At 44.5% G+C, this 19,235-nt stretch overlaps 1 long non-coding RNA gene across 2 annotated transcripts in view; it reads right to left on the bottom strand.

Moving 5' to 3' along the window:
* The window catches only part of LOC138283344 (uncharacterized), a 338,849-nt gene that overhangs the window by 105,150 nt on the left and 214,464 nt on the right, over positions 1-19,235 (bottom strand). For both annotated transcript variants that reach the window (XR_011201203.1, XR_011201202.1), the window contains 2 exons: positions 10,829-10,962; positions 4,885-5,018 (listed from right to left, as the gene is read on the bottom strand). This is a non-coding gene — a long non-coding RNA (uncharacterized lncRNA). The remainder of the gene's footprint in view (positions 1-4,884; positions 5,019-10,828; positions 10,963-19,235) is intronic.

The following is a 19,235-nucleotide window of genomic DNA, read 5'->3' as shown; positions in this document are numbered from 1 at the left end:
CCCAATACAAACAGCTCAAACAGGTAACTCAAACAGGTAACAAACCACTTTTTCTAAATAGTCCATGTCTTTGCCGTTAAGCTAAGAAGATCATTTTGCCATAAAAAAAGTAGAGCTACACAGAACAAGCGTCTTCAAAAGTACAAATATCAAGGTTGACAGTAAGAACATCAGTTGTGCGATTATTTTTTTTCCTTTTCTTCCATGCAGTTATTGTTCCCTCTTTCTTCCAAAGTGAACAAGAAAACAAAAAAAATAAAGTTACATACTGATCAATAATTGATCACAGTGATACTTCACTACATACTCGAAAGTTTTGTTTTTACATTTTTCACCCACAATCAAATAGTTATATGTCCTGTACGACTATCTTCATATACCTTTCTCTTCAAGAATTCAACATCCTCAACCAGTACATTAAGTTATAACATGCCTTCAACCATAGTTACATAAAAATTTGAACAGTAACACATTCCTCTTTATAGAACTTTCCTAACAGTGAGCACAGTGCTTTACTCTAGAAATGAAAATTTCTCCCCTCAAAAACAGTAAGGTGCATAAAAACCCAAGGCCTTTTATTAACAGATCGGAGATGCTCTGTTTTATATTTTTAGAAACACTGCATCTTTTTACTTACGACTACATATAGATTGAACATTTCATTTTGTAAGACAACATCCAATGTTTGGTAAGACAATATCCAATATTTGGTATTATTTCTCTACAATCTAAAGTCTACTTCTTAAACCCTATAGCAATAAACATGCACCTCTAAAACAGCTTTTCACTCACTAAACCTTGTATAGAATCAATTTACCACCCGCAGTACACTTACTCACACTTCTCAACAAAGTTTATAAAGTATATTTCTAATTACCTAAACTTAAACTTTCTTATATATAGCTGAAGCCACCAGTCTGTCTCAGTTACAAATTCAGTCACTTTTGCTGAGCACAAGACCAACAGGCTTCCTTCTCAAAAATCACCAAGAACAAGCTGAGCTGGTTCTGCACCCAATGACATCACAGCATTTCTTCAACCATGCAATATAAATGGTAACTTTTTGGGGGGATGTAGCCCAGATGGTGACAAAGTTGGACGCTCCATGAAGAGCTCTGCGGCGGCCCCTGATTAATCCTGCACAATCCTGATCAATTCAACAAGATTGTAGGTGAAAGGGATGGGAAAAGTGGAGTGGAAGGGGAATCCTGAGCAGATGTGACCCTGCTTCAGAGGAACACTCAAAACTAGTGGGGGACCAGATGCGGCTAAACCCAGAGAGTGGCTGCAGAAAGGAGGGTGCTCCAAACTGCTGCATCCCTCAGAGACAGAGATTCCTCCACCCCATGTGACATCAGATGCATCTGAGTGGGGGGTGTTGGATTGAGGCAGTGGTTGACCCCAAAGCAGATGCCACCACGAGAAATAAAGGCACCTATTGTGTGATCCCGGGAAGAGACAAGCGGGGACCCGCGATCACCAGTGAGACCTTGCTGGAGGGAAGAAAAGGCCTAATAGTGCCTTAGAAGTGAAGAAAGGACTCAGGACAAATGTGAGGTTGGAAGCAACACCACGCTGCGAATCTCTCCCCTGAGATTCTGAAGCTATAGGGAGAATGATGGCCACTAGTATGGAGGGGAAGGCCAGAGATGCAAGCCCCAGGGGAAAGCCTGACCGGCGTGGGAATAGGCAGACCAGGGTCACAGACAACCCAAAGATTGATGCCATCAAGGGAAATATAGGCAATTACCTAATGTTTCCAGAAAAAGGCCTCAGACAACCCGTGATCATTGATGAGGCCCTACTGGAAAGTGAAGAGCTCCACCCCACCTCCACAAAAGTGAGGATGAATCAAGGAGAAGACCCAGTGGCTGCTGCGAGGGTGGAGAGTATGCTGCGTGATCTTCACTCTCTGCCCCTGAGATCCTGAGAACACAGGGATCGAAAAAGCCGCCACTAAGCAGAGGTAGGACGAAGCCTGATACCACAGTGGCATCGAGTTGCGACGCAAGCACAGGGAGGCCTGGGCAACTTGGCAATATCACCGCTGGGACGCGTAGCACCATTGCGGTAAGAGGAGATGGGCCATCAGATCCCATGGAGGCCTGTGCCCAAGAGCAGGTGGCTAGGTGGCAAATTGAACTGGCCCAGGCTGGGCCAGGCCCCATAGGGGGGGAAGGCCTGAGAGATCCATGATCACCACCAAGACATAGAGCTGGCGGTGAGTTGACCGCTTCTAGGAAATAGAACCAATGCCTGAGAGTCAATGGGGACAAGGTGCAATGGTAAGCGGCCATAAATAGATGCCAGAAAGATTCCTACCAGAAAGCTAAGGAAACTTTCTTTCCCCAGTGAGATCACTGACTGTCCCTGGCCAGCACCTCGTACAGTGAGACAAAGCTGCTTCAGCAGAGACACAGGCTGGGCCATGTCCAGTATTATGATTGTGGGCCTGAGCCAGAACTGTGACGAAGCAGTTGCAGACAACCCCGTTTGAGTCAACCTGGGACCTCCTCCATCCACATAATGGTGACCAGAATGGGGACGAAGACAGAATCATAAGCACCAGTGCCTAACCGTCATATACCCTCAGAAGGACATCCTCAAATAGGGAGCACAAAAAGGCAGGAACCCTCATGAGCTCTGGAAGTAGGCGCTAACCTGAGACACACAAAGAGTTTGTTAGAGGCGCAAAGCCCACTATAGAATGGCCGGTACAACGGGCGACAATTCAGGTGGCTTAGAAAAGGAGAGACTCAGAGGCCCTTCATGACGCTGTCAACAGAGACCACAAGGCACAGATGGGTTGAGTGCGACAACCCAACACCAAGACTCCAAAACACACTGATCTGAAGAGAGGGGGCTACTGCCTGGCCATAAAGGAGCCCACAAACTCAACCATAGACAGACAGCCTTATCACTGGGGGACAGCAAGCCACAAGGACACCGTGACATGCAAGAAAGAACAGAGACCTCCCCGCCAGGGGAAGCTGGACAAATATGCTGCTGTGGTCAACCCCTCCCACAGAGGACACCATGGTGCAACCTGGTCAGGAAGGACCCGACAATGTCACTTTGATGTAGGCCATACAGTCCACTCAAGTGGCGCTAGAGGGAGGACTGGGCATGGTCAGGTCTAAAGTTTCCCTTCTTCAAGAAGACCTGATAAACACAGCAAACATCAGCTGAAGCACGAATATCTGAACTGGAAGATACGGTACAGACCCTCAGAAAAGAAGTGACTGAAATCCACACTGTCAACAAAGATGTCGTGTGGAGACTGGAGGACATGGGGAACTGGGCTCGGAGAAACAACCTGCCCTTTGTGGGCTTCCCAGAGCGAGTAGCAGGCTCAAACATGCAGCTCTTTTTGGAGGAGTGGCTTAAGCAAACATTTCCCTGAGAGAGATTCTCTCCGTGTTTCATTATCGAGCGAGCACACCGAGGACTGAATAACAACCCCCCACCTGGAGTCCCTTCAAGGCCAGTCATAGCTCGGTTTTTGAATTATCAAGATAGAGACATGATCCTTGAAGGAGCTAGAAAAATGAAGGAGGCACGGCACAATAATTCCCAGTTTCTAATCTTCCCAGAACACACCCGCGAGTCCCAGCACCAAAGATGCACCTTCGAGGCCGTTTAAGCTAAGTTATGTGTCCTCCAGATGCAATACATGTTCCTTTTCCCTGCCAAGCTGAAGGTCCTCTTTCAAGGCAAGACACATTTCTTTCAAACTCTGGAGGAGGCTTGGGAATGGCTTGAGGAACGCCCATGACTAAGCATCATTGGGAAGAAGAGATCAGAGATATCGCACCCACCCCAAGGAGAAGTACATGCCTAAGAGAAAGGGCCAGACTTCACAAAAAGGGGGAAGTTGAGATGGAGGATGTCCCATTCAATAGCCCTACATACCCAACAATCATCAGATTCAGAGGGCGATCAATTGGTCACCACGAAGAAAAGTAAAGTGACCTGCATGACGACGTCCCCATTGAGTGGTACACACGGAAAAAATCAAGACATGACCCTCGACTCTTTACACTATAGTTCACTGAATTGTTGACAACCCAGGGACACTGATGCATGGTCATGCCCCACCTAGCAGCATCGGCTCAGCATGCTGGAACAGAACGAACGCCAGTCAAAACAAACACTGAGCTGTGATGCTGGAGTCCAAAAGGGACCCCCACCCCCACGACTAAAAAGCTTTTCTTTTCCATTCTTACTGCAGAATCGTGATGGGGTCACAAATCCACAGTAACATTTTAAAAAAAGAAACACAAGTGGGGGCTCCAGCGCTTGTTTTTAAAAAATCCCCCGGGTGGGCCTGGTCCCAGGAGCACTGTTTACTTTTTAATAGGGGGGACCTCCCCACATCCCCAGAGACCACCACCTCTCTGGGTTGAATAATAAAATATGACCGGAGGCCATGCAAGCCACCCCTGACCAGGTGTTAGGGTTTGTACACAGCAAAGAGCATGTCCCCTCTCACTGCACTAGTGGGTTCTGTAATAGCTCCCTTTTAAACTTACTATTGAAAGCCTTTCTTGTTATCTCACCTTCCCCCCCCCCCCAGGCTTCTGTGTATGTTGTTTAATGTGATGTTTGCTTTTACCAAGGCTTCTTTAAAATACTCCTCCCTAGGCCATGTGTTAATCCAATTCATTTGTATAATAACTGAAACTCTGCACACCTTTCAAGAACATGTGCAGCATGTGAGGACCACACCCAGCTCTTCAAACCACACCCAGCTCTGCACACCTTCCAAGAACATGTGCAGCATGTGAGGACCACACCCAGCTCTTCAAACCACACCCAGCCCTGTCTATAAAAGGCATCCCCCGAGCCTCACCCAGTGCTTGTGCTCGTCTACCTCCCGCTTACCTGAGAACAGATCCCTCGGCGCTGGCACTCCTGCTCTTTACAGACTTTCATTGACTTCAATGGGCGCAGCTTCTGGCTCTTCCTTCTTCCGGTTTCCGGTTCCTCCTTGCTTCAGCCTCTCTCCTATGAGTAACCTGCAAAAAAGAAAGAAGACAAGGTTAGACTGATCAGTATCTCTTGCCAGCAACAAGTAAGTGCAAAACCTTTCATTACCTGAAAGAACAGACAATTTGAAACGAAATACCTTCCACGAACATTGTGATTGAAACTCTTTGTTACAAGAATATTTTGCATAACTTTGTTAAGCAAACATTGTTTTTTCTCATGGAACTTTTAAGAATTGAACAGTGGAAACCATTAACAGCAAGGCAAACAGTAAATCAAGGACTTGCACAAATTACATGCTGTATTTTGATGTAAAAGTACAGTATTTGTTTTATAAAAGATTCTGGAAATATGGGAAAAGTGAGTCTGCTATTGGGAATTTAGGCTTTAGTTATATTATGATGAATGTTTGATATTGGTAATTCTGATAACGGTATTTGTTTAATGTTTTAGAAGCTTTACAGTAATAGAAAACACATCCCAGAGCAGTAACACATTCCAAACCTGGAAACTAGAGACCAGGATCCAAGAGGTACTTTTAGAAGAGAATTTCTAATAAATAAAGGGATAGTCAGGAACCCATTTAGGAATAGGTTGCACTTATCTGTTCTTTGTTTATGTTTCATTAGGCACCAGTTTCTACAGAAGTTAGAAAGGGCTGCAGATTTGTGCAGCACTTCAACAGTGGAAACGCAAGAACGGTGTTGTCTCTCTTTTTTATTTTATCCACTTCCCCCCTTCCCTTGAGCTTCTGTTCTTAGTGCACTGTTTTAAAAACTAGTGTGCTGGAACAAGCAGTTTCAGGGTGGGGTCGGATTGTCTTCAACCTCCATCAGAACTGAACAAGAACTCAGGTGAGCTGGGCTTTGACAGAAGCACAAGCCTTAAAAAATGTCAGTTCTGGTGGACGATGAATACCGGGGAAGAAATAGAGGGCATTGACGTCACGGATATGGCGCAGGCCCTAAATGAGGACTTGGCTCATAATGAGTCAGTGTCTGGCATCTTGCAACATATGCAAGAGGAAATAGAGAGATTAAAGATGGAGAATACCTCTTTAAAACAGGGTTTAAGCAGGTATAAATTTAGGGGATCTCAGTGGAACACAGCTTCTACGCCTTTGTTTAAAACCTCCTCAGAGACAGGGGCGCCATCAAAACATACAACTTTGCCTTCCCCAGTTGAGGTTACTGTTAATGTTCCTAATGTTGTGCCCTTAGCAGCACCTGAACGTTTTCATGGAGATAGTAACAAATTCCATGTTTTTATCAATCAATGTCAATTACACTTCATTTGTAAGCCACAACAGTTCCCTACTGATGATACGAAAGTGGCATTCGTCTTGTCTTATTTGGGTGGCACAGCAGCCAATTGGTCAATTCCTTTCGTGGATAGAGATGATCCCATCCTCCATAATTGGAATCAATTTAAACGTACCATGACCAGCCTTTTTGCAAAACACACTTTCATGCAGGCAAGTGATAATGAGCTTTTAAATCTTAAACAAGGTAACAAGGATTTATTGACCTATCTCACTAGTTTTAATCGTTTACTCACCGAGACACAGTGGCCAGAAGAAAAGCGTGTCTCCCTTTTTTATAAAGGTTTGAGAGACGAGTTAAAAGACGCGCTGGCTCATATCGTTGATTTGCCAAAAGACTATTCGGACTTTGTAGATTTAGTTGTGAAATTAGAACATAGACTAGGAGAAAGAAAGGGAGATAAATACAAACTGGAATCACGGTTAACTTTTATTAGACACGAGAAGAAAGACACAGATAATAAACTCCCTGAACCAGAGCCTATGCAAATAGGGACACTCAGAGGTCCACTCACATCAGAGGAAAAAGAAAGAAGGAGAAAATTTCAATTATGTTTATATTGTGACAGGGCAGGTCACTTTGCCAGAGAATGTCCAGTAAAGCCTAAAACTCCACGAAAGGGTGCTGTTTCCTCCACCTCCTCAACTGAATCGGGAAACGATTAAGCTCGACAAGGGGAGAGGTTACTTGTTCGAGGAAACATCTTAATCAAACCTCTAATGTTGCAGCCTTCAGGGTACCGCACATACCTAGACATTTCATAATTCAGGTCGTTTTAATTGTTACTACCCAAGTGAGGCATTCTCTCCCTGTCCTACTGGACTCAGGCGCAACAGGAAATTTTGTGGATAATAAGTTAGCTGAAATCTTAGGACTTCCTATGTGCCTAAAGCCTTGTCCAGAAGCAGTATGTGCAGTGGATGGGTCAGAATTGACCTCTGGATTAATCACAAAACAAACAAGTCCACTTGTTATGGTCTGTCAGAACGGGCACACAGAGGTGATTAGCTTTGATCTGATAGATACTCCTAATTTTGGTTTGATTCTCGGGGTACCCTGGTTAACAACTCATAACCCAAAAATTGATTGGGTGAATAGAACTGTTACTTTGGATTCCTCTTTCTGTAGAACCAATTGCTATCAAGAAGCAGGTACAGAACAGAGCACAGTATTACACTGTGCTAGTGTTACACAAGATGAACCAAGTCTCCCTCCTGAATATTCTGACTTTAAAGACGTCTTTGATCCAGTAAAGGCTAGTGTGCTGCCCCCACATCGGTCTTATGACTGCCGTATAGATCTTATCCCAGGGGCCCCTTTACCTAATAACAGAGTATATGCTTTGACTGACGAAGAAACCAAATACTTAAGAACCTACCTAGATGACCTACTACAGTCTGGGTTCATCCGTCATTCCACATCTCAGGTGTCATCTCCACTCTTTTTTATCCCGAAGCCGGATAAATCCCTGCGCGCGTGTATCGATTATAGAGGACTAAATAAGGCTACAATAAAGAATAAATATCCTCTTCCTCTAATACCTGTGTTGTTGGATCAATTAAGACATTCTACTGTATACACTAAACTAGATCTGCGGGGAGCTTACCACCTGGTCCGAGTAAAAGAGGGGGATGAGTGGAAGACAGCTTTGAAGACAAAGTTTGGTTTATTTGAGTACACAGTAATGCCCTTTGGGTTATGTAATGCCCCTGCGGCCTTTCAGTTCTTTATAAATGAGGTTCTACACAAATTCCTGGACGTTTGTGTCATAGTATACATAGAAGACATCCTCATTTACTCTAAGAACTCAGAAGAACATACCCAACATGTTCGTGCAGCATTATCAAAGTTAAAAGAAAATCATCTTTTTGCTAAGTTAGAAAAGTGTACTTTTAATGTCAACAAGGTGGACTTTTAAGGATACTGCCTGTCACCTCAAGGAATAACTATGGATGTAAAGAAAATCAGTGCTATTGCTGATTGGCCAGAACCATCCTCTGTAAAAGATATTCAGAAATTTCTGGGTTTCGCCAATTTTTATAGGAGGTTTATTGCACATTTTGCAGACATTGCGGCCCCAATAACTACCTTGTTGCGGAAAGGGCAACGATTTCTTTGGACTGATGAGGCGGCACACGCCTTTCAACTCCTAAAACAAAAGTTCACTTCAGCCCCAATTCTGAAACATCCTGATCCTGACTTGCCTTTTTTTGTTGAAGCGGATGCTTCACAAGTAGCTTTAGGAGGAGTTCTCTCTCAACGAGATGCAGTACATGGCCAGTTACATCCTATAGCCTTCTATTCTAAAAAGTTATTCCCAGCTGAACAAAATTACACTGTGGCTGAAAGGGAACTACTAGCTATCAAAGTAGCCTTTTCAGAATGGAGGCACCATTTAATGGGAGCCAAGTACCCAGTTACAATCTTTTCTGACCATAAGAACCTACAGTTTTTTGGATCACTTAAAGCACTAACACCACGTCAGATGCGCTGGTTAAATTGTTTTAGCACATTTGACTTTGTTATAACCTATAGACCAGGTGCACAACAAATTCAATCTGATGTGTTATCTAGATACGGACATACCTCAGACATGAAACAAGATAAAATAGGAGAACCCATTATTCCTCCCCAAAAGTTGTTGACACCAGTACAACAGAAGGATTTCATCACAGATCTATATAATGCACACATGCAAATAGCACCTCAGGATTGGTTAAAGGATTCCCATAACACAATACAACGAGGTTTATTGTATCACGACAACATGCTGTTAGTGCCCACCTCTGAATTACAAACACAGGTGATAATTTGGCATCACGCCTCACCGTTGGCAGGTCATCCTGGTTGGGTAAAAACCCTGGAAAATGTGCAAAAACACTTTTGGTGGGACACTATAAGAAAGGACATTATGCAATTTGTCACTACCTGTCCAATTTGTGCAAGACATAAATCTTCTCATAAGGCTCCTGACGGCTTGTTAATACCAATGCCAACACCCAAAAAACCTTGGCACACTGTGAGCGTAGACTTTATTGTAGGTTTACCACCTGTAAAATCCTTCACAACAGTGTTGGTTTTAGTGGATTTTTTATCTAAAATGGCACATTTTGTACCATTACGGAAATTACCCACGGCGGCAGAATTTGCCGATATTTTTATAAGGGAAATTGTGCGTTTACATGGTTTGCCAAGCAAAGTGGTGTCAGACCGAGGGAGCCAGTTCAACTCCAGATTTTGGAAAAAATTATGTGAAAAACTGAAAATAGATGTGGCCTTATCCACTGCTTTCCACCCAGAGACAGATGGACAGACTGAACGACTGAACCAAACCTTACTTCAAACGCTACGTTGTTTATTGGCTGATTATTCTAGTGAATGGTTGGAAGCTCTCCCTGTAGCAGAGTTTGTTTATAATAATACTGAGCATTCAGCTCTACTTTGCTCACCATTCTATTTCTTGCAGGGGTATCATCCAAGAGCTATACCCATTTTGTTAGAAGATTCCCTGTTGCCTACAGTAACGGATAGACTAACGAGGTTAGGTGACATACAAGACAAAGCCAGGAAACATTTATTAAAGTACAAGGAAAGCATGAAAAGACAAGCAGACAAACACAGGTCTGAGGCCCCAATGTATAAAATTGGTGACAAGGTATGGCTCTCCACAAAGAACCTAAACATAGAGGGATCCCGAAAGCTGCAACCACGTTTCATTGGACCCTTTAATATAACTGCCATAGTAAACCCGGTAACAGTAAAATTAGATTTACCAAAAGAATATCCAGTACATACTACATTCCATGTGTCCTTGCTTAAGCCGTACAACTCAAAAACCCGACCTGAACCACCACCTCCACCCATACCAATTAAGGGAAATCTGGAATATGAAGTGAAAAGCAAAAAAGACTCAAAAAGAATTAGTGGACGTCTGTTTTATTTAGTAGAATGGAAAGGATATGATGAATCTGAGAATTCATGGGAACCAGCATCATATGTACATGCCCCACAGCTGATTAGACGGTTTTATTTAAAAAAATCCAGGAAAACCCCGTCCTGTAGGAGGGCCTTTGAGGGGGGCAACTGTTAGGGTCTGTACACAGCAAAGAGCATGTCCCCTCTCACTGCACTAGTGGGTTCTGTAATAGCTCCCTTTTAAACTTACTATTGAAAGCCTTTCTTGTTATCGCACCTCCCCCCCCCCCCCTAGGCTTCTGTGTATGTTGTTTAATGTGCTGTTTGCTTTTACCAAGGCTTCTTTAAAATACTCCTCCCTAGGCCATGTGTTAATCCAATTCATTTGTATAATAACTGAAACTCTGCACACCTTTCAAGAACATGTGCAGCATGTGAGGACCACACCAAGCTCTTCAAACCACACCCAGCTCTGCACACCTTCCAAGAACATGTGCAGCATGTGAGGACCACACCCAGCTCTTCAAACCACACCCAGCCCTGTCTATAAAAGGCATCCCCGAGCCTCACCCAGTGCTTGTGCTCGTCTACCTCCCGCTTACCTGAGAACAGATCCCTCGGCGCTGGCACTCCTGCTCTTTACAGACTTTCATTGACTTCAATGGGCGCAGCTTCTGGCTCTTCCTTCTTCCGGTTTCCGGTTCCTCCTTGCTTCAGCCTCTCTCCTATGAGTAACCTGCAAAAGAGAAAGAAGACAAGGTTAGACTGATCAGTATCTCTTGCCAGCAACAAGTAAGTGCAAAACCTTTTATTACCTGAAAGAACTTTGACAACAATTTCTGGATTCGTGTATAGACAATTTGAAACGAAATACCTTCCACGAACATTGTGATTCAAACTCTTTGTTACAAGAATATTTTGCATAACTTTGTTAAGCAAACATTGTTTTTTCTCATGGAACTTTTAAGAATTGAACAGTGGAAACCATTAACAGCAAGGCAAACAGTAAATCAAGGACTTGCACAAATTACATGCTGTATTTTGATGTAAAAGTACAGTATTTGTTTTATAAAAGATTCTGGAAATATGGGAAAAGTGAGTCTGCTATTGGGAATTTAGGCTTTAGTTATATTATGATGAATGTTTGATATTGGTAATTCTGATAACGGTATTTGTTTAATGTTTTAGAAGCTTTACAGTAATAGAAAACACATCCCAGAGCAGTAACACATTCCAAACCTGGAAACTAGAGACCAGGATCCAAGAGGTACTTTTAGAAGAGAATTTCTAATAAATAAAGGGATAGTCAGGAACCCATTTAGGAATAGGTTGCACTTATCTGTTCTTTGTTTATGTTTCATTAGGCACCAGTTTCTACAGAAGTCAGAAAGGGCCGCAGATTTGTGCAGCACTTCAACAGTGGAAACGCAAGAACGGTGTTGTCTCTCTTTTTTATTTTATCCACTTCCCCCCTTCCCTTGAGCTTCTGTTCTTAGTGCACTGTTTTAAAAACTAGTGTGTTGGAACAAGCAGTTTCAGGGTGGGGTCGGATTGTCTTCAACCTCCATCAGAACTGAACAAGAACTCAGGTGAGTTGGGCTTTGACACCAGGGGACCACCACCCAGAGGACAAAAATGCTTTTTATATGTGAGAAGGACTGACGCCCTCTCCCACAGGTCAAGGGACCACCACCTCCCTAGGGCTACAATGAATTATGTGCAAGCAAATAATAAAATGTGAGTCGGGCGCACAGCTCCATGCTCCTGGTATCACCGCCTCCAGGGGCACATACTGAATAATGTAAAGGGGGTCAGTTTTGGACCCCCATTAGCCCTGGGGACAACCACCTCCCTAGGACTATGTGCACATTGGAGGGGCGGCACATGGCCCCCCTCAAATGGCTTCTGATGGTCCTTAGGACCGCAACCCCACAGGGCCGGCTCCTGCTATGTCCCTGGGGGCCCATCCCCGAAACATAGCTGTTTGCGGTGGTTTGGCTGCAGCTTTGCAGCTGCAGCCAAGCCACAGTAAACACTTTGGATTTTGACAGTAGGACCTGTCAAACAGATCCTGCTGTAAAAAAACGAAGGCTTCATCTCTGTTCCCTGTACGCTTACAGGGAACAGAGGTGAAATGCTTCAGCAAGCGGGAGCTGCTATTAGAACCAGCTTCTTGCTTGCTGAAGCGAAGGCACTGCGAGGTGAGCCTGTACTAGGTGTACAGCTCGGTTTTGGAGAGCACAATCAATTAATTTTCTGGTTCCTCAGCAAGTACTTTATTGTGATGTCTTGCTAGACAATGCTCTACATTTCAAAAACTTTGAGATCCTTTCATCAGCTGTTTGTGTAACTAATGTCTGCACTCTAGGCGGCTTATTTACAAGCCCCTAGCGCCACCTTGTGCTACCATAGCATCATTTTTCTTTTTTACGCTAAGACAGCGCTAAGATGGCTTTTGGCCCACGTCATATTTACGAAGTGGCAAAATGCTTGCGTTGCACCACTTTGCAACCCCTTTTGCCACATTATGCCTGCGCCAGGCATAATGTATGCAAGGGTGTGTTCCGACGCAGGAAGGCCCGAAAAAATGGTGCAGTGACATTTACAACATTTTACAGTGCCATTTTTTCTGTCATTTTTAAGGCCTGCTCAGAGCAGGCATTAAAATGACACACCCATTTTAATCATTGCCCTCCCTGTACATTGCTGCACTAGCATCAAAGCGTCACAATAGCGTCAACATTTTTTATGCTATTGTCCTAACAACCACCATGGTGCACCATAATGTAAATATGCCAAAACCATGGTGTCATCAGGTGGGGTAGGGGTGACAGAAGAAAAGTTCCACATCAGGACCAATGCTCTACTTTCTTGTACTTATGCACCTAGATCTCTCCATTGTTGTGAGTCAATGGCACCAGACACAGCCAGAAAAAGAGGGGCCATCCCTTGATAACCAAACAATCTCATGCTTGTTTAGTGAACACGCACAGACAGACTTGTTTGATGATGTTGAAAAGGCACTCTTCAGTAACAGATGGCTTGGCTTCCCAAGTGGTGAGAGTAATTCTGGGATCAAAATCAACTGTGTTTTTGTCCTTGCCAGGCTGATGAGTTATCTTGAACAGTCCTGCAAGCAAAGGTTCTACCTCTTTCTTTCCTCAGTGGCATCCTGGCTTTTGGGTTATCAAAAATTGCAAGTTAATCCTGATGGTGTCACAACAGTGAATGGTTTGCCATGAAAGTGTTCACATGCTCACACTACAGCAAGGCTCTCTTTTTCATCTTGAGAGCAGGCATTTTCAGGGCTTGTGAGACTACTGCTAACATAGGCTAACAGCCAGTATAGGACTTTAGGATAAACATCTTTCTGAGCCAGGATGTCACCCAAATCAACAGAAGGCCGCTTCTGTGATTTGCAATCTAATTGACTCAAATGACACAAGGCACCCTTTCACCAGTTTGGAAGAGTTTCCTTCCTCATGATATCTCTTAGTTCAGCATTAAGGGCCATTTTTACAAGAAAGTGGTGCATCACTAGTGATGCGCCACTTTTCTTGCCGCCCACTTGCGTCCCTTAACGCCACCATGGTAGCGCCGTATTTGCAATATGGCGTACCATGGCACATGTTAGGGGCAATAGCATCATTTTTTGGACGCTATTGTAACGCTATACTGAATTAGCATAAAAAAGACGCTAATCCAGTATAATGTTGAGGCCCATTGAAATCAACGGGATACTCATTTTAACGCCTCCCTTAAGCAGGCATTAAAAATGACTCTAGAAATGGCACAATGGAATCTTGTAGATTCCATTGCACTATTTTCAGCGACCTTCTAATGAGGGACTGGCCCCTCGGCATACATAATGTATATTTTATACATGATGTGGTGCAAAGGGTTTACAAGGTGACGCATCCATTGTTTGCGCCACCTTGTAAATATAATGCTATGGTAGTGGTCCGTTAGCATCATATTTTGCCGCAAATGTGCCGCTAAAGGGTGCACGGGCCTTGTAAATGTGGCTCTAAATCTGGCAAAGGCAGAAATGAACCAGGCACAAGGGCTAGCTGTGTCTCCGAAGGATCAAAGAGATGACACATTTTCAACTGCAGGAACAAATGTGAGGGAAATATTTTTTCTGAATTAAGACGTTGTAGGAGGCTGGCCTGGCTTGTAGTGGGTACCAGAGGTACTAACACCTTGTGCCAGGTCCAGTTATCCCTTATTAGTGTAGAAGAGGTGTTTCTAGCAGCTTAGGCTGATAGAAGGTAGCTATGGCAAAGCAGCTTAGGCTGAACTAGGAGACATGTACAGCTCCTACTATACCACTGTTGGCATATGCACAATATCATAAGAAAACACAATACACAGAGTTACTAAAAATAAAGGTACTTTATTTTTATGACAATATGTCAAAAGTATCTCAGTGAGTACCTTCAGTATGAGGATAAGTTATATACACAAGATATATGTACACAAACCAAAATTAGGTAAGTAATAGCAAGAAAAGTAATGCAAACAGTGTAGGATTAAAGTAGATTGCAATAGGAGCACATAGGTATAGGGGCAACACAAACCATATACTCCAAAAGTGGAATGCGAACCACGAATGGACCTCTAACCTATGTGAGCTTGTAGAGGGTCGCTGGTACTGTAAGAAAACAGTGAGGGTTAGAAAAATAGCCCACCCCAAGACCCTGAAAGGTAGGTGTAAAGTGCACCTACTACCCCCAGAGAGCACAGAAGTCGTGATAGGGGGATTCTGCAGGAAGAACAAACACCAGCAATGCAACAACAGTGGATTTCCGGACCTGAGTACCTGTAAGACAAGGGGGCCAAGTCCAATAGTTGCGACAGTGTCGAGAGTGGGCAGGAGCCCAGGAAATGCCAGCTGAGGGTGCAAGGAAGCTGCCACCGGTTGGAAGAAGCTTGGAGTTCTGCAAGAAAGAAGAGGACTAGGAACTTCCCCTTTGAAGGATGGATGTCCCACATCGCAATGAAGCTTGCAGAGGTGTTCCCATGCAGAAAGACCGCAAACAAGCCTTGCTAGCTGCAAGGGTCGCGGTAGAGGTTGTTGGGTGCTGCTGTGGCCCAGGAGGGACCAGGATGCAGCCACTTGGAGGAGGAGACAGAGGAGTTGCGCCCAGCAACTCAAGGAGCCCTCACAGAAACAGGCAGCACACGCAAAAGTACCTGAACAGGTAATTGGAAGGAAAGTGAACCGGAGTCCACGCGAAGTCACAAAAGGGAGTCCAACGACGCCGGAGGACAACTCAGAAGGTTGTGCACTGCAGGATAGAGTGTCGGGGACCCAGGCTTGGCTGTGCATGAAGGAAATCCTGGAAGAGTGCACAGGAGCCGGAGCAGCTGCAAATCACGTGGTACCCAGCAATGCAGTCTTGCGTGGGGAGGCAAGGACTTACCTCCACCAAACTTGGACTGAAGAGTCACTGGACTGTGGGAGTCACTTGGACAGAGTTGCTGAGTTCCAGGGACCACGCTCATCAGAGGACCAGTGATGCAGTCTTTTGGTGCCTGCGTTAGCAGGGGGAAGATTTCGTCGACCCACAGGAGATTTCTTCGGAGCTTCTGGTGCAGGGTGAAGGCAGGCTACCCCCAGAGCATGCACCACCTGGAAACAGTCGAGAAAGCCGTCAGGATGAGGCGCAACAATATTGCTAGTAGTCTTCTTGCTACTTTGTTGCAGTTTTGCAGGCGTCCTGAGCAGCTAGCGGTCGATCCTTTGGTAGAAGGTGAAGAGGGAGATGCAGAGGAACTCTGGTGAGCTCTTGCATTCGTTACGTTATCTAGAGAATTCCCCAAAGCAGAGACCCTAAATAGCCAGAAAAGGAGGTTTGGCTACCAAGGAAGGAGGATTGGCTACCAAGAGAGGTAAGAGCCTATCAGAAGGAGCCTCTGAGGTCACCTGCTGGCACTGGCCACTCAGAACAGTCCAGTGTGCCACAAACACCTCTGTTTCCAAGATGGCAGAGGTCTGGGACACACTGGAGGAGCTCTGGGCACCTCCCCTGGGAGGTGCAGGTCAGGGAGTGGTCACTCCCCTTTCCTTTGTCCAGTTTCACGCCAGAGCAGGGCTGGGGGATCCCTAAACCGGTGTAGACTGGTTTATGCAGAGATGGGCACCATCTGTGCCCATCAAAGCATTTCCAGAGGCTGGGGGAGGCTACTCCTCCCCAGCCCTGACACCTATTTCCAAAGGGAGAGGGTGTTACACCCTCTCTCAGAGGAAATCCTTTGTTCTGCCTTCCTGGGCCAGGGCTGCCTGGACCCCAGGAGGGCAGAAACCTGTCTGAGGGGTTGGCAGTAGCAGCTGCAGTGGAGACCCCGGAAAGGCAGTTTGGCAGTACCCGGGTACTATGCTAGAGACCAGGGGGATAATGGAATTGTCCCCCCAATGCCAGAATGGCATTGGGGTGACAATTCCATGATCTTAGACATGTTACGTGGCCATGTTCGGAGTTACCATTGTGACGCTGTACATAGGTAGTGACCTATGTACAGTGCACGCGTGTAATGGTGTCCCCGCACTCACAAAGCCCGGGGAATTTGCCCTGAATGATGTGGGGGCACCTTGGCTAGTGCCAGGGTGCCCACACACTAAGTAATTTTGCACCCAACCTTCACCAGGTGAAGGTTAGACATATAGGTGACTTATAAGTTACTTAAGTGCAGTGGTAAATGGCTGTGAAATGACGTGGACATTATTTCACTCAGGCTGCACTGGCAGGCCTGTGTAAGAATTGTCAGAGCTCCCTATGGGTGGCAAAAGAAATGCTGCAGCCCAAAGGGATCTCCTGGAACCTCAATACCCTGGGTACCTCAGTACCATATACTAGGGAATTATATGGGTGTACCAGTGTGCCAATGTGAATTGGTAAATTTAGTCACTAGCCTGGTAGTGACAAATTTGGAAAGCAGAGAGAGCATAACCACTGAGGTTCTGGTTAGCAGAGCCTCAGTGAGACAGTTAGGCATCACATAGGGAACACATACAGGGCACATACTTATGAGCACTGGGGCCCTGCCTGGCAGGGTCCCAGTGACACATAGACTAAAACAACAGATATACAGTGAAATATGGGGATAACATGCCAGGCAAGATGGTACTTTCCTACAGACGTGTACTGTCTCATTCGAAAATATGACACTATAACTTAAGGGAGGTTTTTTCAAAATAGGATTTGTCTAAAATATCCTCAATGTAGTTTAGGCAATGTTAACCTGACAGACTCAACAAATCTTTTCCAGAAAGTCCTCTGTTGCCATGAAAACAGTGAAACTCAAAGAGGTTGTTGGCGAATATTGATAATATAGTGTGACTGTTCTTCCACTTCTAGTTGGTAGTGACCTTTATTTAAATCTAGGTTTGAAAAGACATTGGCCACATTTAACTGATGAGTTGAGACTTACGTTTCTGGTACTTTGTGCCTATCTTGCTGGATTGCCAGATTTGTTTGGTGCATGTCTTTGCAAATGAACTTTTTTCCGTGGCTTTGCACTTTGGTACTGGAATAATGAGAGACACCCATGGCTCTGGACCAAATAGATGTTCAATAATTTTCTTTTAAAAGACATTGTTGATTTCGTCTTTGACCTGTTTTTGAATGATGAATGACATACCAATGTAGACCAACACTTTGGACTGTCTCATCAAATTAATTAGTGTATCTTTGGTTTGTCAATGCCCCGAAAGACTTTAGGAAACATCTTTGGAATGTCACTGTTGTCTTCTGCATTTCCTCTGGAAATCAATTTACACAAGATACTAGAAAGCCCATTTTGAGTGCAGATCTAAAACTTAGAAGACACCCTGTGGTGGCGGCAGCTTCAACCATGTAGATGTCATAGCATAGTATAGCAAAGTGTGAGTAAGTTGAACAAAATGCTGCAAGCACTGGGTGGGTCTTTACCAAACTTATTCACATATGAGTAGATTTGTTGATATCAAAACAGGATTGTCAGGCAGTTTTACAACGGCAACTGCTATCATAACATTTATGATAATAAACAATAAAAAGATGGAAAGAATGCTTGAATTAATCTCTGCACTCATTCTAGGCATTCCAGTCCTTCTTTTTTCACCCACCATGCTATTACAGGCCATATGCAAACCAGTCTTCCCTGATCACATGAGAACAGTCCTGTCAGCTCTCTTAAGCCAGATCCAATCCTGATAGGATAGGAACACATTCAGCCCTAAACTGGTTACGGCCTTGTTAAACCTCATCAGTGAAGTAGGGCTTACGTCCTGAAGCACAGCTAGCACGGGACCCATGTCTGGGCATGCTTGTCATACCTAGGGCATCTACTGCAACAAACAATGATGTGATGGAAGGAAGGCTTGAATTGATCTCAGACCCTGGAGATCCTGCTGAGCTGAATTCCAATCCATTGTTCTTAACCTACAGTGAAACTCCAGGCAGAGGCCTCCCATATGCAAATCAGTGTTAGTCCTTCTCCAACAGGAACAGTCCAGCCTTAGCTGCTAGATCAAGTACCATCCATACATTAACAAGAACATCCACAGAGTGGGTTTGCCCTAGTGAGGTTTCATATGTGTGGTATAGATTGTTTTGGCACAGAACATAGACTCACCTCTGGTAATAGGTGAAGGCTTCAAATGTGCTGTATCTAACTGCAGTACAGGTATAATGGGATGCATCAATGAGTCTTTCCTTGATACCACCTACAAGGAAAACGGTCAACTATGATTCCCCCGGATGTGTTTTCAGGATCATTTTGCTTGTTGATAATCTTCATGTATTCTTCCTTCAGCTTTTGGACATGGGTTGTGAGATTGTCTTCAGCAATGGAAACTATCTGTTTGAACGTTGTAGTAAGTTCTGTTAAGTTTAAATGGCCCAGATGTATGAAACGGTTTAACATTTCTTAACAGACTCAATCGCTATTTCGGGCTGTTAAGAAATGCAAACTCTCCATTCAGTATGTACGATTGCCAAAAATGCGGTCGCAAAATGCGATTCC

Source organism: Pleurodeles waltl, chromosome 3_1, assembly GCF_031143425.1.
Source record: "Pleurodeles waltl isolate 20211129_DDA chromosome 3_1, aPleWal1.hap1.20221129, whole genome shotgun sequence".
Classification (NCBI taxonomy): Eukaryota; Metazoa; Chordata; class Amphibia; order Caudata; family Salamandridae; genus Pleurodeles; species Pleurodeles waltl.
The sequence above is the reverse complement of the archived record's forward strand: the minus strand, read 5'-3'. Positions and strand labels throughout refer to the sequence as shown.